This window comes from Megascapheus bottae, chromosome 8 (genome assembly GCF_031878675.1).
Source record: "Megascapheus bottae isolate mThoBot1 chromosome 8, mThoBot2.hap1, whole genome shotgun sequence".
Classification (NCBI taxonomy): domain Eukaryota; kingdom Metazoa; phylum Chordata; class Mammalia; order Rodentia; family Geomyidae; genus Megascapheus; species Megascapheus bottae.
The window spans coordinates 18398502-18415786 of record NC_143516.1 but is presented as its reverse complement, the minus strand read 5'-3'; the positions used below and the strand labels follow the sequence as shown (position 1 = coordinate 18415786).

The following is a 17285-nucleotide window of genomic DNA, read 5'->3' as shown; positions in this document are numbered from 1 at the left end:
GAGAACTGTAACTCACTGAAGTACCTAATATGACAAACCATAAGGCAATTTATATTGTTTTTGGTTTTTCTTTTTTTTTTTCTTTTGGTGGGTCGTGGGGCTTCAACTCTGGGCCTGGGAGCTACCTGTCCCTGAGCTCTTCAGCTCAAGGCTACCATCCTACCTCTTGAGCCATAGCCCCACTTTCCATTTTTTAGTGATTAATTGGAGACAAGTGTCTCTTGGTCTTTAGTGCCTGGGCTGGCTTTGAACTGCGATCCTCATATCTCAGCCTCCGGAGTAGCTAGGATTACAGGGGTGAGCCACCATGCCCAGCTGTTTTTTTGTTTTGTTTTGTTTTTGCCTCTACCTTCAAACAAACCCTAAGTAATATACTGTATATTCTTAAAATAGAATATAAATTGCCAACTGGGCACAATGACTCATGCCTGCAATCCTAGCTACTGAGGAGGCTGAGATCTGAGGATCAGGGTTCAAAGCCAGTCCTAGCACTAAAGTCTGTGAGATTCTTATCTCCAATTAACTGCCAGAAAATTGGAAGTGGTACTGTGGCTTAAGGTAAGGCAATAGCCTTGAGCTGAAAAGCACTGACAATGCCCCTGCCCAGAGTTCAAGCCCCACAACCAACCAAAAACAAACAAAAATCATCTGGGTTCCAGTGGCTCACACCTGCAATTCTACCTACTCAGGAGGCTGAGATCTGAGAACTGCAGTTCAAAGCTGGCCCAGGCAGGAAAGTCCATGACTCTTGTCTCTAAAAAACTACTCAGAAAAAGCCAGAAGCAGTAGCTCCAGTGGTAGAGTGCTAGCCTTCAACAAAAGTTGCTCAGGGGCTGGAAGTTTGGCCTAGTGGTAGAGTGCTTGCCTAGCATGAATGAAGACCCGGGTTCGATTCCTCAGTACCACATACATAGAAAAAAGCCAGAAGTGGTGCTGTGGCCCTAGCCTTGAGGAAATCCAAGGACAGTGTTCAGGCCCTGAGCCCAAGCCCAGGACTGACAAAAAAAAAAAAAAAAAAAAAAGTTGCTCAGGGATGGCATGGCATCCAGGCCCAGAGGTTAAGCCCCAACACCAGCACAAAATATCAGGCAAAGTATTTCAAAGGGAGGTAATAGTGATAGTAAAGAGGGAATGGGAGAGGGAGAGGCCTTACCACAAAACAGAGCTGGTGTGCAATACAGATCTTAGTATACTGGTCATTTGAAAATGTAATTTGTGTACTGGTAAAATTAAGAACTAGTTGAATGGAGACTTATTCATTTATTATCACATAGTCTTCAAGGAGTAGAAAAGCAGGAATGATATAGCAGCTTATTATAGGACTGATATCTATCTGTCATATTTCATCAAGCTCTAAGGTGACTGTCAGGCTAACAGACAAAATTAACATAAGGACACTAGCAAGCAGAGAGCTAGTTAATGCGCACTGGTAGCAGAGGAAGATAGGGATTCTAGAAATTTCTAGTATTCCAAGGAAAAGGTCAGAAAATACATTTCACTCATCCTTCAGAAAGCAGAATTACTTCAAGTCAATGAAGCCATTCTGAAACTTGATATTTTATGAAGCTCCAATAAACTGGATATGTCTGTATAATTGTATATAGTCTGTCTATATGCCATTGGAAAGAACTATGAACATTCTATTTCTGACAGGTTTAGGGTAGGTCTTCCTCAATTACAGCAATTGTAGCTATTTGCAACCAAACTGTTTTGAATTCCTATATGTAACATGACATAAAACTTATATGCTACCATAAGTGCCAGCCAGCTTAATGCAATATTAAGTTGAATACAAAAAATTCTGTTGAAAAAAAACTCAAAATAATTTTAGAGCATGAATTGTATTATGACATTGGCTTTCTTTTCTGTTTCTAAATATATAATAAAACTATCTTTTGACATATGCAAGCTTCTTTCATCAAGTCAATTGTTCTTAATTAGCACTTGCAACATTTTAAGCTATGACACAAGCTAACAAAATGGAGCAGTTGATGGAAAAACAATGCAACTTCAACACTCAGAAATTACCTAAATCTTTCCAGACCCAGCAGCTTAGCTTCTTGGCTGAAAGGAAAAGTGAGGAGGAGGGAGAGGGATTATAACAAGGATGTATACCATCTATAGTCTATCAGGAAGGCATAATAAAAAGTTTCAGGTACTACCTGACAAAAATTCCAGTTATGACGAGTCAGGAGTTTGGCCTAGTGGTAGAGTGCTTGCCTAGCATGCACAAAGACCTGGGTTCGATTCCTCAGTATCATGTACATAGAAAAAGCTGGAAGTGGTGCTGTGGCTCAAGTGGTAGAGCTCTAGCTTTGAGCAAAAATTGTCCAAGGATAGTGCCCAGGCCCTGAGTTCAAGCCCCAGGACTGGCAAAAAAGAAAAAATTTAAATTAAATTAAAAGAAATGAAATGCTGTCAGCACGCCTGTAACCCTAGCTACTCGGGAAGCTGAGATCTGAAGATCTTGGATCAAAGCCAGCCTGAGCACTAAAAATTTTGAGACTCTTCTCTCCAACTAACCACTAGAAAAGTGGAAGTGGCGCTGTGGCTCAAGTGGTAGGTAGGGCAGTAGCCTTGAGCTGAAGAGCTCAGGGACAAAGCCCTGGGCCCAGGTTCAAACCCCATGAATGACAAAGACAGACAGACAGACAGACCGACCGACCGACCGACCGACCGACCGAATGAACAAAAGAAAGAAAGAGAAATGCCTTATAACCTTAAAAACAAAAAGTGACAAGCATTGTACTGCATGCTTCTAATTCAGGCACTTGGAAGGCTTAGAGTAGATCTTAACTTCTACACCTCCTGGACTATATCAGTGAGATGCTGTCTTTGAATGAGGGGAGAAAAATTTTTCTAACATAATTGACTAGAAAATAGAACTTTTCCCTAAGACTTTTTTGGGGGGTGAAGATATAATTATTGAACAAAATTAATCCAGGTAAGAAAGCTAGATTGCTGAAAAAAACGAACAAAATATAGAAACATGGAGGACATACAAACTAATCAGATCATCACTATTGCTCTACAAGTGATGGAAAATACCTACCTGTAAGAGAAGAGAGGAACAAAAGTGCAGGCAGAATTTCTAACAAAAAGGCCATTGTTTACCTCTAAGTTTCACACTCCAGAAACACCAGCAGCTGCCAGGTAATTAAACACACCCACATGTAAAATGTTCCATCACTTTAAAAAGAAAAAAAGTTAATTACTATCATTTATTATAATCACCAACTGGTAATTTTCTAAGCCAGTATAGGGTCAGCATTAGAACTGCAATGAACTAAATATTCTAAACTTAACCTAAACATCTTCTCCCAGATGCTCAATTGCCCTTGTGTGGTTCATAGGAAGACACATTTGAAATGCCAGGGCTCTCCTGGCAATCATTTGCCTACACAGCAATAGAGCAGCCATAGTCAGCTTTAGCAACTGTAACTACGCACAGAAAACTTCCACTGCTCACTGAAATCACATTTAGTAGGGTGTGATCTTCATTTCTTCATTCTGCACTCAAGACAATTCGGCTTTCCTCACCTCTCATATGTCCAAGTCCAACTAGGTAACATCTGTAATTAAAACTTTATCCCTAAGCCTGTTGCTAAGTATTGATGCTGTCAATATTACTTTAAAATAACACAAATATCAAACTGCCATTTCAGTAAGCGCAAAATTAAAGTGAAATACGAAAAGAGAGAGAGAGGAAGAAAGTATGCTTTCTGTAAACTTTTAAAGCAACATTTGTGTCAACATTCCTTAACCTACAGATGTGTTTACTGTGGATTATCCACTTGAGCATAACATATGCACACATCCATATCTATAAACACATATACTCAAAACACACAAACACAAAAACATAAGCTTCTTGAAACATGCATAATATCCTGTAATGTTTTCTATTCCTCTTTTTTCTCTTGGCAGCACTGGGGTTTGAACTTATGGTTTTATGTTTGCTAGGCAAGTGTTCTACTGCTTGAGACACGCCTCCAGTCCTGTTTACTCTCCCTTTCAGATGGGTTAATTTTAGGTAGGGTCTTGCCTGGACCAGCCTGGTCACTGATCCTCCTATTTATGCTTCCTGCTGGAGGGTGAGATGACAAGTACCACACCCAACTTTTACTGAGATAAGGTCTCCTAAGCTTTGGGCCCAAAATGCTCTGAAATCCCAATCTTCCATCTCCACTTCCAGAGTAGCTAAGATTACAAACTTGAGCCACCACTGCCTGGCTCAATTTCTTTATTATGTTGTATGATTCCTAATTTGATTTCATCAACCCACTGATTAGGTAACAGCCAGAGTTTAGAGACTGTGTGTGTGTGTGTGTGTGTGTGTGTGTGTGTGTGTGTCTGTCTGTCTGTCTGTCTGTCTGTCTGTCTGTCTGTCTATGTCTATTGGTGCTAGGCATTGAAGCCAAAACCTTAGGAATGCTTTTCTTCTACTGACTCCATGACTTAGCTATAATCCCAGCCTATTTGACTTTTAAAAATTTCTTTCTTGGGCCTGGAATTTGGCCTATTGGTAGAGTGCTTGCCTAGCATGCAAGAAGACCGGAGTTCAAGTCCTCAGTACCACATACATAGAAAAAGCTGGAAGTGGTACTGTAGCTCAAACGGTAGAGCCTTGAAAAAGCCTAAGAAAGGTGCTCAGGCCTTGAATTTCTTTCTTCCCAGCATGAATGGCTCAGGTTATCCCATTAGACTGATTTCTGGAGAATCACAATTTGAGGCCAGACAGAAAACAAACTCCCCTCTCCAAACAACCAGGAAAAAAAAAAAAAGGCTGAAAAAACAGTTCAATTGTTCAATTGGTAGAGTATCCATCAAGCAAGCCAGGCCAGCGTTTAAACTCTAGTAAGGATCAAAATAATATTAACAGTTATAATAATGAGTTTAAAGTATTCATTTTAGGGAAATCCTAATCCCTAATATAGATATAAATCCTAAATGGCTATTTCAAAAACTGAGACTTTTGTGGAGCTTATGACAGAGCAATTAAATGAAGAGTAGTTTGGGAATATAGCTCAGTGGTAAGTGAATGCATACTGTGAATGTTTCAGCTCTGGTTTCAAGCCTCAGTATAAACAAGTGAAGGCATGAAGGAAAGAGATAAAGGAAAAATATATTTCCAAAGATCTTCTTCAGTGATCAAGTCCTTCTTCCTCATTTAAGTTATAAAAGATCACAAACTAAACATCATAGAATCATTACAATACATGACAATGATATGAATATTAAGGTCATACTACTACCTCTGAAGACTCTACTGCTACCCTCTTCCCAAAACACTTGAAGAACCTCTGAGCTTCCTATCTAGCTCATATTCCAAGTTTCCTTCTCTGCCAGTGACCACTTGGTCTACTTGCTGGCTCTAGTAGATCAGAAGCTCTGTGAGGCCAGGAATAATACTTTTTCTTGTGTTTATGTACTGATCACTTTACATTCAAGGGAGAAAAGCTACTGCACTCTAAAAAGCTGTCCCAGGATGGCAATTATGTGCCCAGACTGAAACACAATATCCCCTTGAGACTTGTAGTGGACTTACACAGTTCAGGCCCTTATGACAAGGGCAGAATAAGTCACCAAAGGAGCTTACCTCCTCTGAAAAAAATAAAATAAACTGAAATAAACATGAGAATTGCAATCCAAAGCCAACCTGAGCAGGAAAATCCTCAAGACTCCATCTCCAACATAATGAGCAAAAAACAGAGATGGAGGTGTGGCTCAACTGGAAGACTGCAGGGTATGCAAGTTTGAGGCTCTGAATTCAAGCCCTGGTATCACTCCCTCTGAAAAAAAAAAACACCTTATTAGGAGAAAGCCCCCCTCTCTTTCCTAATTTTCTGCAGAAATGCATCCTAAGGATGCAGCATTTTAAGCAGGGACACATTGACAAGGATGCCCCTGCATGCAATCTAAGAACCTGGTCTGAAGTTAGTTAGGGCCCTGTGCCTTGATACCTGATAATCTTCTGTATCGTGAGAAAAAGCCCTGTCTTCCCCAAAGCAGGGGCTTTCTGTGGCAGCTCAATTTAGCATCCTCAGTGTACAGTACTGATAGAGGCAAAATGAGAACCACATGCAGCACTCAGTCTGTGGCTGAGAATATAAAATGTTACAGAAGAATACAAAAGGTACAAGGGGGAGTGGTGGGGGAAGGAAGGACCTAGAATATAACGTAGGAGATTGAAGGTCTGGTCCAAAAACCCACAGGTACACATGAACAAGAAGGAAGACATACAAGCTGTTTGTACACAATGTGAAAAATACACAGGTTTATTTCACCCTGAAATAAAAACTGGCTGTTTCTTCATCTCCAGGCTTGAATACTAAGCTCCCTTTCTTCTGAAACTTCTTTTGAAGCTGAACACTTTTTAATCACATCAGTAGCACATCCTAATTACCCAGCTAAGAAAACATTATTAAGAAACCTCAGGTAAGGTCTTTTTTTTTTTTTTTGCCAGTCCTGGGCCATGAACTCAGGGCCTGAGCACTGTCCTTGGACTTTCTCAAGGCTAGAGCTCTACCACTTGAGCCACAGCACCACTTCTGGCTTTTTTCTGTATATGTGGTACCAAGGAATTGAACCCGGGTCCTTGTGCATGCTAGGCAAGCACTCTACCACTAGGCTAAACTCCAGATCAGGTAAGGTCTTAATGCCATAAATTATCCTAACAGGACAGTTATGGGTGGAAAATATAAAACTTACCATTCCTTACATACCATGCTTTAATAACCCCATTTTTACAATTATCAGATATAATCAACAACTGTCACTTTTACAAGATTAAGAAACTAACCTTCTGATTTTCTTTTTTTTTTTTTTTTTTCTTTTGGTTGGTCATGGCGCTTAAACTCTGGGCCTGGGCACTGTCCCTGAGCTCTTCAGCTCAAGGCTACCGCCCTACCCCAAGCCACAGCACCACTTCTGGTTTACTGATGGCTAATTGGAAATAGGAGTCTCCCAGACTTCAGTGTCCAGGCTGGCTTTAAACGGAGATCTTCAGATGTCTGCCTCCTGAATAGCTACAATTACAGGCATGAGCCACCATGCCCAGCACTAACTGACATTCTTGAATTGTCTTTACTGTTTTCTGACTGTAACACACACACACACACACACACACACACACACACACACACAGAGGCAACTTGCAGATGACAATCTTCTGTTTGAACTGGATTTTTCTTTGTAGATCATGGGGCTTGAACTCTAGGCCTGGGTGCTGTCCCTGAGCTCTTTAGCTCAGGGCTGCCACAGCCTCAACTTCCCTTTTTCTAGTGATTAACTGGAGATAAGAGTCTCACATTCTTTAGTGCCCAGACTGGCTTTGAACCGCGATCCTTAGATCACAGCCTCCCGAGTAGGTAGGATTACAGGCGTGAGCCACTGCACCCAGAATAAACTAGATTTCTGCCCTGACCAAGCTCATAAATGCACCCCTCTGAAAAGTCTACATGACAGACAGCCAACAAATACCTCTGACAGAAAAGTATTTGCACTTTGGTGTTTCACATACTCACAGAAAAAAATCAACAGAAAGTTGCTGCTGAAAAAAACTTCGATGGAATTGGGATTATTGATTTTTCTTAGCCTTCCAAATTTTAAAAAGCAATATATACTCTGAAAAGTTTTATAAACAAAGTATCAAAGATCCATCTAGGATGAGGAGTAGAAACTAAGGGCCAAAGATTTACCATTAAAAAAACAAACAAACCACAACAACAAAAAATAAAAACAGGAAGTGAAGTCATTCCAAGCAGAGCATGGTAGCTCAGGCTTTCATCCCAACACTAACAAGGCTAAGCGTGAGAGGACTGAAAGTTTGAGCTACAGCGAGACTCTTCCAAAGACAGACAGAGAAAAGGTTAGAAAATCACCAAACTCTAGAAGAATCAACGTTCAAGCATTTTAGACCATCTAGCAGACAGTGAACAATAAAGCACCTCACGTGGTCATCTAGGACTGTCCTCTCTAGGAGTATGTGAGGAAAATATCTAAGATCTTACCCTCTTAGCAAATTCCCTATTTATTGTCACCATGAGAACAGGAGATCTCCATAACTTACTCAAAACTATGTACTCATTCTTAGACCAAAATTACCTTATTTCCCGCATCCTCTGTGCCAGTTTATCACCAAATTCCATGTATAAGTGATATAACTCAGTTGACTTTCTATATCTAGTGGATTTCACTGGCCATGTCATACCTGGGTTCATTCATACTATAACTAGCATGATTTCCTTCCTCTAAAGGCTGGGTGACATTTCCTTTTGTGTGAAATATATCCTTTACTTTTTTTTGGGGGGGGGGGTCAGTCCTGGGGCTTGAACCCAAGGCCTGAGCACTGTCCTTGGACTTTCTCAAGGCTAGAAAGCTACCTCTTGAGCCTCAGCACCATTTCCGGCAGTTGTTGGTTTTTTCTTTCTGTGTATGTGGTACCAAGGACTCAAACCCTGGGTCTTCGTGCATGCTAGGCAAGCGCTCTACCACTAGGCCAAACTCCCGTCACCTTCAGACACCTTTTTCTCAAGATTAGTACCCTGCCACTTAAGCCATAGCATCACTTCCAGCTTTTTCTGATTATGGATTTGAACCAGGGCTTTGTATGCTAGGTGAGCACGCTACCACTAGGTCTCGCTCCTGGCCCAAAAACATGTCTCCCTAAACACAAGCAGCTTCTCCTTTGGAGATACATCCAAAAAGTGGAATGCTGGGTTCACAAGTAAGTCTGTCAATTCGTTCTAATTTGAGATTAATTTGACAAAATACATGCTAGAATTTCTTGGAGCTAGCAGGAAGTAAGAGGATTCTGACATTGTTTTTCTTTTAAAGCTGTCCCCTTGTTCTCATATTTACTGTGTCTACAACCTGGTAACCTAACCTCCTACAAAACAGGGTTGGGACACCTACTTGGCATGGATGCACACTAGTAAAGACTGATAGAACAAGAAGAGGCATATACATAACGTGTGTGTGATATTAGCTATAACTGTTTGCTTCCTTATTTATGTCTGTACTGGGGTTTGAACTCAGGGCTTAGGTGCTGTTAGTTTGTTGGGATTTTCTTCCCAACAAACTTTCTTCCCAAAGGCTGGAGTTCTTACTCTTTGAACCACAACTTCACTTCTGACCTTTTGCTGGTTAACTGGAGATAAAAGTCTCACAGGGCTGGGAATTTGGCCTAGTGGCAAGAGTGGTGGCCTAGCATGCACCAAGACCCGTGTTCAATTCCTCAGTACCACCTACATCGAAAAAAGCCGAAAGTGGTGCCGTGGCTCAAGTGATAGAGCGCTAGCCTGAGAAGGCCCAAGAACAGTGCTCAGTCCCTGAGTTCAAGGGCCAGGACTGGTGGAGGAAAAAAAAGTCTCACAGACTTTCCTGTGCAGGCTGACTTGAAATAGAAATCGTCAGATCTCAGCCTCTTGAGTGGTTAGAACTACAGATGTGAGGCACCAATGCCTGGCTTTGACTATGATTCTTAACTTTATAATATCACCCTCATGGGCTAGGAATGTGTGTCTTAGTGGTAAGGGTGCTTGCCAAGTATGCGTGAGGCCCTGGGTTCAATTCCTCAGTACCACATAAACAAATAAAATTAAATAAATGCATAATATCACCCTCATATTTCTCTTGGTTACCAATGAAAGTAGAAATAAAAGGAGGCAATTCTGAGTGGTAGCCATAAAGAAGAACTTTTTCCCCCCCTGGGCTTGAGCCTGAGCACTGTCTTTGGACTTTCTCAAGGCTAGAACTCTACCACTTGAGCTTCAGCACCATTTTCGGCTTTTTTCTGTGTATGTGGTACCAAGGAATCAAACCCAGGTCTTCAGGCATGCTAGGCAAGCAGTCTACCACTAGGCCAAACTCCCAGCCATAAAGAAGAACATTTTTAAACAACTAAAGAAAAGCCAAGGTAATGGTAGACATAACATCTAACAACTGGTAACTTGGCACAGTGATAAAATGCTTTATGACATTTTTACCTATTACAATAATTGTACATAATAGTAAGTCAGAAAACGAACATAATAAGGCAATTAAGAAGAATTACTTTCCCCACCACACCCTTGCTAAAATATGCATCTTGTAGAATTACTTATTCCTCAGGTATCACCTCACTTTCTTATTCCTTTGGGGAACCCAACATTGCATATATGTACAAAAGTTTTGTACAACTGAAGACCCAAGAGACTAGAACTTTTTACTCCAACTACCAGTAGAAGGTAGCCCTACCCACTTTCTTTTCTATAGTAGCACATTTACAGCAGAGTTTCTAATTCATTGATTCATTTGGGTTATACTTCCCCTGTCTTTTAATTATGCTGCTACCTTATAAAAGCTAATGTGTCAGTGATCTATAACTTAAAGATTTAAGTTAACAAGTTTCTTTGTATTCCGCTTAGACCTTCAAGTGATTTTAGTGCCCAGGCTAACTTTGAACCTTGATCCTCAGATCTCAGCCTCCTGAGTAGCTAGGGTTACAAGTGTGAGCCACCGTTGCCTGGCTCCATTTGCGCGCGCGCGTGTGTGTGTGGTTGGGTTTGTTCCATTTGCTTTGTACAGTGCTGATGATGAAATCTATGGTTTTTGTGCATGCTAGGCAAGTATTCTACTACTGAGCTATACCTTCAGCCCCCACCACATTGAAGTGAACATCAAGCTCCTCCCACAAGTGCAACCCCAGAATTCTATTCCTGTTACCCCTATTACTGCAGTCAGTCTTATGTTTGACACACATTGGGTCTGACAAAGAAAGAAATGAGCCCTAGATAATGCCAGCTATCCAGACACCTAAATTGCAAAGACACACAGTAAACTAAAAACCACAACATACCACTCAGACACTCTAGTACTAGTGCACAAGGTGCCCTGAGGAGGTACAAGAGAATAATTTGGAACCAAGGAATGTGAGACTACTTCACAACACAGCTCACATTTCACTTCCTTGAGGAAAACACGGTACAGTGGAGGACAACTGAAAAAAGGACAATCTGTTGTTTTTTTTTTTTAAGTTAAAAAAAACAGCAATTATTACTTAGGGGAAAATGAATGAAAATCAAAACATTCACACATACCACAAACCAATATATGAGGATAAATCCCACCCTTCAAATTAAGAATCTTTTACTATTTGGTATAGTAATAAATCTAGGAACTCTCACTCTATGTGCCAAAATTACAATACCTGCCACTGGATTTGTTACCATATAACTTTTGGCTGCTCCAAGTTATAAATCCAACCACTTCAAAGAACAGTTTTACAGTAATGGTAAATTTTATAGAGTGTCCTACATAATGAGGTGTATTTAAGTATGTTTTCTGTGACATGATTTGAATTAGTCAAAATTAAAAAAACAACCCAAATGTTTACAAGGAGGGTGGTAATGAAACAAACTGCTACTCACACAATGGAAAGACAATCTAGTAAATTTAAACAGAGGGGAAAGCAAGTTGCAGTTCACATGTCATATAGTCCCCATCATTTTGTAGAGAGAAATGTGTGTTGAGATACAGGAGATGATCCACAGAACTGAAGATGGACACCATAATGTGCTGGTGATTAACTGTGGGAACCTCAATTCTAAGTGTGGAATAAAATTCTAAACACTGGAATCTCCCCAATGGGAATTGAATCATACAATTAAAAAGAGTACAAACTAAAAGTACAGCTTACATGCAAACTAACAGATTCCAGATTCAATTTCTTTAAAAAAAAATTTAACCATGTTCTTAGCAACACCATCAAGAGAATAAATACATACTCTGCTGTCCGTGTGATGTCTAAGAACATTTTAACTGGAAAGTACAGAATAATACTTCCTTCTGGGTTTTTTAATGCCTAAGTAGCATTCAATAGACCTGTATTCCATGAAATAACCTAGGATGCTCAATACACTGCTACAAGCATCCCCTTTAACACAGTAATTCCATAGCAAAGGCAAAAAGCTAGGACTATAACCCCAACTGGAGCTCTAAATAAGGGGAAAAGCAAGAGGAACCCCACTTTCAAATTTCACTAATAGCATAAGCATAACAACAACAATTAGAATTTTTAAATAACTAAGCAACGTTCAAAGTCCAAGAACCATTTACATAAACTCTCAAACTACAGGTCTTTTTTCTAGGACCAAATAAGGAATCTTCTTCTAGGGCCTTACCATTAGCCAGGAGGATTATTATAGTTATTATTCCTGCGCCAATTCTGATACTTGAAGTCAGGGCTTGAGTGCTGTCCCTAAGTCATTTTGATCAAGATTAGTGTGCTCTAACACTTGAGTCATCGTTCTATTTCTGTTTTTGTTGTTGTTGTTTTGGTGGTTAATTGGAGATAACACCCTTTCCTGCCTGGGCTAGCTTTGAACCAGAATCCTCAGAGATCAGCCTCCTAAGTAGCTGAGATTACAGGTATAAACCAACAGTGCCCATCTATTTTTTTTTACTGGAGAAATTCTAGTATTGTTAAAAACTTGAAATAACAGAAAACAATAAATGCTTTCTAGTCTACACAAAAATTTTGGATTTTCATGTCACCAATCTAAGCAATGCAAAAATGCTACAGAATGAAACTTGTTCAGCTGTATATTAGAAACAGAGGAAGATAGCATGACCATCACTCAGCACAATATAATTTCTTTTAGAGAGGACTGCAGGGAAGTAGATAGACTTGAGACATTATTCTGAAGAGGGAAAGAAAGGGAGGATAAAATGTCAATGTTGGTTCAACCGCAATGTTTTCAGTTCTCTTCTAGGATTTCATTCACTCACCAAATTCCAAGCAAGTCAAAATGTAGACCAGCCAAAAGAAAGGATTTCAGACCCTTTAATTGCCTGTTCAAAGAACCTACCTTTGTTTTGTTCATTAACTCCTCTCCTTTCTTACTCTTTGTATACTCACTAACATGAATTTATAAAGGAAAGTATAAAGTACTGAAACTTAGGAAACTTCCTTGACTTTAAAATGCCTATTTCATCACTAACAGTAACTATATGGTTTTGAACTGTGACAAAAGTTCATTATTTGTCTTATGAAGTTCTATGATTTTAAATTAATATTTGACTCTTCATTTGAAATCAGAAAAAGAAATCTACTATTTTAGTTTCAGAGTATATGATAAACTTAAGCCCAGGCAGAAAGAACTTATTTTCAATGGACACATGTAACTCAAAATGGACATCTATGCTAAATGTTACAGCGGCATGGGCAGTCATAACTTAGGAGGCCAACTCCAGGAACTTCATCACTAAGTGGAAAGATTCCTGCTGTGTCCCATGACCGAAGTCCTTTAGGACTAAAAGTTTCTGAACTCAATTCTCACATCATTCTTTCTGTTGCTTATATTATCACAATCTGTGTACCTGCTTCAGATTTTTTTTTTTTTTAGTAGTAATGGCATTAGAATTCAGGGGGTTATGTTTAGGCAGGCACTCTTAACCACGACAGCCATGGTCCCAGCTCTTTCTTCATGCTCTTCTTATTTTTCTCCAGGTTGTCCTTGACTCGCCATCCTCCCCATCTTAGCCTCTCTAGTACTGATAGCATAAGCCATTACACTACCCTCATCTTGAATATTTTCTTTAACTTTGAAATTTTTACGTTGGATTCTAGAGATAATATAATCTAACTCACCTACGTGTAGAATGAGCAAACCAATGGCTAGTAAGGTAACATATCCCATCCAAGTACCATACTACCAAAACCTTCAAAATCCTAACAATCAACTTTTGAAACACTCAACACTGACACTACATGTAGTTCTCTAGGTATAAGCATATGTGAATATGTACATTACAAGTATCATTTAGGATATAGAAAATACAAGTCTTGCCGGGTGCTGGTGGCTCATACCTGCAATCCTAGTTACTCAGGAGGATGAGATCTGAGGATCATGGATCAAAGCCAGCCTGGGCATGGAGGTCTTGTGAGACTCTTATTTACAATTAACCAACAGAAAACCAGAAGTGGTACTGTAGCTTAAAAGGTAGAGCACTAGCCTTGAGCTAAGGAGCTCAGGAACAGAGTTCCAAGCACAGAGTTCAAGCTCAATAATTGGCAAATAATAATAATAATAATAAAAATAAAAATTCTTAGCCAGGCACCCATGGCTCATACTCTATAGTTCTAACTACTCAAGTGGCTAAAATCCAGAGGACTAAAGTTCAAAGCCAACCAAGGCATCCTAAGATACTATCTCCTGCTGAACAACAGAATAAGCATTAGACCCTGAGTTCAAATACCATTACTTAAAGAAAAACAGCCTTGCTTCTATAAATGGAACCCAAGGCCTCCTGCATGCCAGAAGGCTTCATGAATGCTAAACAAATAGTTTACTCCCCCATCCCTCACCCACCCCTAGCCCATCTATAGAATTTTAAGAAGCACAGAAACTTCTGGTCCTTAAGAAACTGACATTTATCTGAACTTTAAAAGATACATATATCATGAGAGCAAAACATTTTCTGATTTTTACTTCTATTCAAATAGAAAATGAGCAGTTAAGTACTGTGGGCTTCAGCCATCCAGAAAGACATCTGGAAATTAGTTTTAAACTGAGCCCAGAAATATGGGTACCATTTTAGATGCACAGAAAGGAAAAGGCAATCACGCTAGGACAGAATACAGCTAGGAATGCTACAACACATCCAACAATATGCTTGGCACACACATTAAGCACTCAGAATGGAGCCTTGACCAATCAGTACAGGTGTCAATCCTGAACAACCAATCACTTGTTGCTTAACAACTCTAAAACTGGGATTAAAGGATGTGGGAATAAAAATGAGCAAGTATGTATTTAGAAAACAGTGGCAAACGATCATTGGCCATGAAACTAGGGAAGGAAGAGTTCATGCTATAGAAAAATGGAAAGAGACAAGTATCCTTACAAATAAAAAAGTACCTCTTTAAGACTTTCAGCACATATTTTGCTGCTGTTGTTCCTGCTGTTTTGTGCTAGCCCTGGGCTTGAAAGTATCTAAGTGCCGTCCCTGAGCTTCTCCATTCAAAGTTAGTGCTCTACCATTTGAGCCACAGCTCCTTTTCCAGTTTTTTGAAAGTTAAGCAAAGATTAGACTTTCCTGGGACCAGCAGTGTAGCCTAGTGGGAGAGTGCTTGCCTAGCATGCAGGGAACCCTAGGTTGGACTCCTTGGTACCACATAAACAGAAAAAAGCAGAAGTGGTGCTGTGGCTCCAATGGTAGAGTGCTAGCTTTGAGAAAGTTCAAGGACAGTGCCCAGGCCCTAAGTTCAAACCCAGCACTGGCAAAAAAAAAAACAACAAACCACTAGACTTTTCTATCCTGTCTGGCCTCAAACCAGGATCCTCAGATCTCAGCCATCTCAGTAGCAAATACTTCAGGCATGAGTCACCATCACCCAGTCATAATAATATTTGGTCTAATCTTTCATAGGAATCTTCCAGAGAGTTCCACTGTTGTGGTTTGTTTTAGGGCTGGGAATGTGGCTTAGTGGTAGAGTGCTTGCCTAGCATGCCCAAAACACTGTATTCAATTCCTCAGTATCACAAAGAAGAAAGAGAGAGAGAAAGAGGGGGGGAAGGGGAGAGGAAGGACTTTGTGTTGAAGATTAGGTCCCCAGAGTAATGTTTAGAATTGGGGTTTTTAGATAACTGGATCATGAAGGAATCTTACCTTATCCATGGATTAATTAATCTCCATTGATGATTCCATACTTAAATTAACCATTAGGAAGTGGTGAAAACTGGCAGGTGGAGCCTGATTGAAGAAAATCAGCCACTGGGGCATGACTTTGAATATGATATTTTGTTGACTGCTCCTTCATTCCTCTCCATTTCCTGGAATCCCAATCGCTCAGAATTGAATAGCTTTTATTCCACCACACCATTCCATCATGACATTTCAGCCTTGCATTAGTTCCATCACAAAAGAATCAAGTGAATATGGACTGAAATCCAGAGCCAAAATTAATCTTTCCTTCATTAATATGTTTTTCTGATGCATTCTACCAGATTGGTGAAAAACTAATATATTCACACACCCACGCGTGCACACACAAAAAGAAGAGCCACCTGAAGGCCTAGTTCTAATATGTAAAAGAAAAAATGTCCAGGGGCTGGGAGTTTGTCCTAGTGGTTAAAGTGCTTGCCTAGCATGCATGATAGACCCAGGTTCGATTCCTTGGTACCACATACATAGAAAAAAGCCAGAAGTGGTGCTGAGGCTCAAGTGGTAGAGCTCTAGCCTTGAGAAAGTCCAAGGACATTGCTCAGGCCCTGAGCTCAAGCCCAGGACTGGCCAAAAAAAAAAAAAAAAAAAAAAGAAAAAATGTCCAAGTAAAAGAGACTTTACAGATAATTCAAAACATTTCTCAATTATTGAGATATACTTTCATAATAACTTCATATAGGAAGTTGCAGACATAACTCAGTGGATAGAACATTAACCAATGAGTAAAAGCATGAAATCTTCAGAAACAAAGTTTGAGTCCTAGCCTCAAGGAATGAAAGAAAAGAAAAATGTGGTTTAGTGGTAGAGTTCTTGCCTAGCATGCATGAAGCCCTGGGTTGGAATCCTCAGTACCACATGAACAGAAAAAGCTGGCAGTGGTGCTGTAGCTCAAATGGTAGAGCTCTAGCCTTGAGAACACCCAAGGACAGTGGTCAAGCTCTGAATTTAAGCCCCAGGACTGCCAAAAAAGAAAATAGAAAGAAAACAAAGGTATAGGGGTGAAGGAGGGAGGGGGAGGGAAATTCGAAATTTACATTTGGAGTCCAACAACTTGGTTGTAATGTCACTGTAAAACCCGTGATTTTCCTAATTATTCTAATTTTGTTATTCTTATGTTTTCAGTGAGGAAGTCTGAGAAACCTGCAAAGTGATACTCCGAGAGGGGGAATATTTAACTACAGAAAAAAAAAATCTTCTTATTTTGTCCTGCCCCATTAACATAAAGAGACATTGATATAGTGATGACTTGAGTGCCTAGAACAGTTTCCCAGACTCAGCATTTTTGCTTCTTTTTCCTTTCTCTCTTCATTTTTAACTGTCAGGTTTCATTTCTAGCTACCAAGCTGGGGAAACCCAGTCCCCTTTAATACAATCACTGTACAGTTCAAAAAGCTCTTCATTGAATTTTTTTCAAGTTCAAGTCAAAAAAAGCATAAGTTCATTTTCACATTGGAAATCAAACTTGAAAGAATCCTGTGACCTCCCAGAATTTAATTCCTTCCCAGAAACTCCCTCAAGCACATAAATTGTCAAGACATGGCCACTTGGGGAAAACATTTTCAAGTCATGTTTGA

At 39.9% G+C, this 17285-nt stretch overlaps 1 protein-coding gene across 3 annotated transcripts in view; it reads right to left on the bottom strand.

Annotated features, from left to right (window-relative positions):
- Nhsl1 (NHS like 1) overlaps positions 1–17285 on the bottom strand; it is a 212845-nt gene that overhangs the window by 180954 nt on the left and 14606 nt on the right. The window lies entirely within an intron of this gene.